The sequence below is a fragment of the Pinus tabuliformis genome, chromosome 9, assembly GCF_031772625.1.
Source record: "Pinus tabuliformis cultivar Carrire ecotype Pingquan chromosome 9, CPIR1, whole genome shotgun sequence".
Lineage (NCBI taxonomy): Eukaryota > Viridiplantae > Streptophyta > Pinopsida > Pinales > Pinaceae > Pinus > Pinus tabuliformis.
Genome location: NC_142307.1, coordinates 538391301 through 538393948, shown reverse-complemented (window position 1 = coordinate 538393948; position 2648 = coordinate 538391301).

Here is a 2648-nt window from a genome sequence, read left to right as displayed (position 1 = left end):
TGTGTTGGCTCAATAACCTTTAAATATTAAGTGAAAGTTCCAAGATACATTGATACAATGAAACACCACTAGCTCCAATAATGGATTATTGAGCCACTACTTTCTCTCCAAAAGAACTATCTTCCTCTCTAATGCCTAGTTGGAAAACCCAAGGTGAGAAGTCCTTTCTTTGATTTATGAGGCTTCTTTTACAACAAGAGAAGTGACCTTTCATAAGGCTCGTGGTTCTTGAACTTCCCACATGATTTTTTGACTTCTAATGTGACCTTTGGACTTCTATATGACTTTTGGACTTCTCCATGTAACTCTTTTTTCCATATATGACACTTGGAATTTCACATATTTACATTTACAAAATTACATCATGATTTCCACATCATCATGTGGAAAAAATATGACAAGTCATTCATATTTATAACGTGGATCCATGGTGACTTGTACAAATACTTTCTTCAATATTTGTAATACATCTTGCATCGTGATTGCTTTATACCCTCGAAAGGGTCTCAAGAAATTATGGAGTCTTCATGAGTCACTTTGATCATCGAAATTCATTGTTCATTCAATTGCCACAACATGTGCTTCTTTGTGCCATTTTTCTTCAAGATGCTTCTTTTGGCAGTCTTTCTTTGATAGATATCCACATCAATCTTTTCCATGCTTTATTGAACCCCTAAAAGTAAAAATCACTCATGGAAAGCACACATAATCCCAAAAATATCCTATCATATCATGCTTCACACAAATTATTTGTCTATGGCTCAACAGTGTGCCAAGGGAAGAGAGGTCAGCCTTCTAGGTGTAGGGCACACTTGCAACAGATAGGAGGGCTTCATTGAACTCTGAGAATGTGACATGCATAATTATGGAGGAGAAGGAGGCTGGATGGGTGCAAGGTGCACTCACAAGAGAAAAGGAAGCTATATATTTTCATTGAGAATGTGTTGTGCGCTAGGAAAGAGAGCCAAGGCCACTAGAAGGGTGCAAGGCGCACTCACAAGGAACAAGGGAAAGTGATTGTTCATTTAAGATGTGTTGTGCATTGGGAAGGAGATCGAGGGCTAGAAGGAAGGCACAAGGCATAATCACAAGGAACAAGGGGAAGCATTAATGCCCATTGAAAGCGCATAGTGTGCTCAACTTAGAGACTGAAGCTTGACTGGCATAGGGCATAGAAACAAGCAATAGGAAGGTGGGTTTGTTTACTGGGAATAAGTTATGGACTAATGATAGGCATTCTGGATATATGTCATAGTTCCAATTAATAAGGAGGGCCTCCACTAAGACTTAAGCATGCATAGCGTTATTTTTTTAGCCTAGTGGGCATGCTTGTAAAATCAAAAAATTATTTGTCTGGAAAGGTGGAACCTTGAAAAACACATTGACTTAGTAGTAAAATCAAGTGTGACACATCTCAACTCATCAATAAAACTTATACAGGACCCCACACTGAGAAATATACATCAAAACTCTAGTTCGCAAACAATCTCCAAGTGTAATAGATGAAATATGTGTAGTTGCGACCAAAAGTGTCGTTTGTGGGAATAGAAAGTGGACTACGACTCCAAAGTGCACTATTTCTACTCTTGATGATCTGATGACATTGAACATGGAAAAAACTTGATGACCAAAAGTGACACTTCACATAATAGAAGGTAGGATCCAAAATTTGAATATAGAAATATTTTGAAGGGTCTTGTAGCAAGGACAACACTTGGTGACACACTGGTCGAATCTCAACTTCTCTATCTAGGAATAGATTTTAGTGAAGAGATATCCCTTCAAGATCTATTAATTCATCAAAGGGATTTCCTTGGATTTCCCACTTAACTCAAATTTGGATGTAGCACCCCTCATTCCCTTTCTTGGTTTAACACATCAGAATTGCCTCAATTTAGGAGAGGGTAATGTATGGCCACAAGTTAAAAATAATCAGAGTTTTGGTTTCCATCTATTGTGTTTATCCACTGCCAGTAGCCCTGTTTAGTACCCTGGTGGAGTCACTACAAGAACACAAGCATGGATTTGTTGCCAATAGGCCTATTTAGTACCCCAACGAAGTTACTTGCTTCACCTCTATGTGCGGGAAACCTTTCTCTTCTTCACCCTTTATTTATTTTTACTCATACAGTTGTGCTTAGGAACTTATTTTTTCACTAGGGTGGAAGAGGGATCCCAACCTATTGAGAGAAAAAGAGGTTTTTCCTTTAGAGTCACTTATATATACCTCTGATATTGATTTGATCACTAATGCTTTTCCCATTTCCATTTTCTATTTGATTGGATTAGCATCAAGAAAACCAAGAAATTTTAACACCAAGTTAAGGGATAGGGATGTTAAAATAGATGAGAGTGTAATGGTTCCACTCAAAGGTTTTCCTTTTCAATGTATCGTATTTTCTGTCATGACATTACTTGACTTAAGGCATTTCCCAAACAAAGGAGGCTTAACATAAAGTTGACTGTTACATTTTGTCACAATCCCTGTTCATTTCACCACATAATACTTTGAGCCATACATGCACTTTCACAAAAGGTATTATTTATGTACATTAACCAAAACAAAGGAAGAGAAATGAGACATGACAGGAACAAAACAACATGAGACAAAAAAATAAAAATGTACAAAGAAGAGCAAAGCCTAAGGT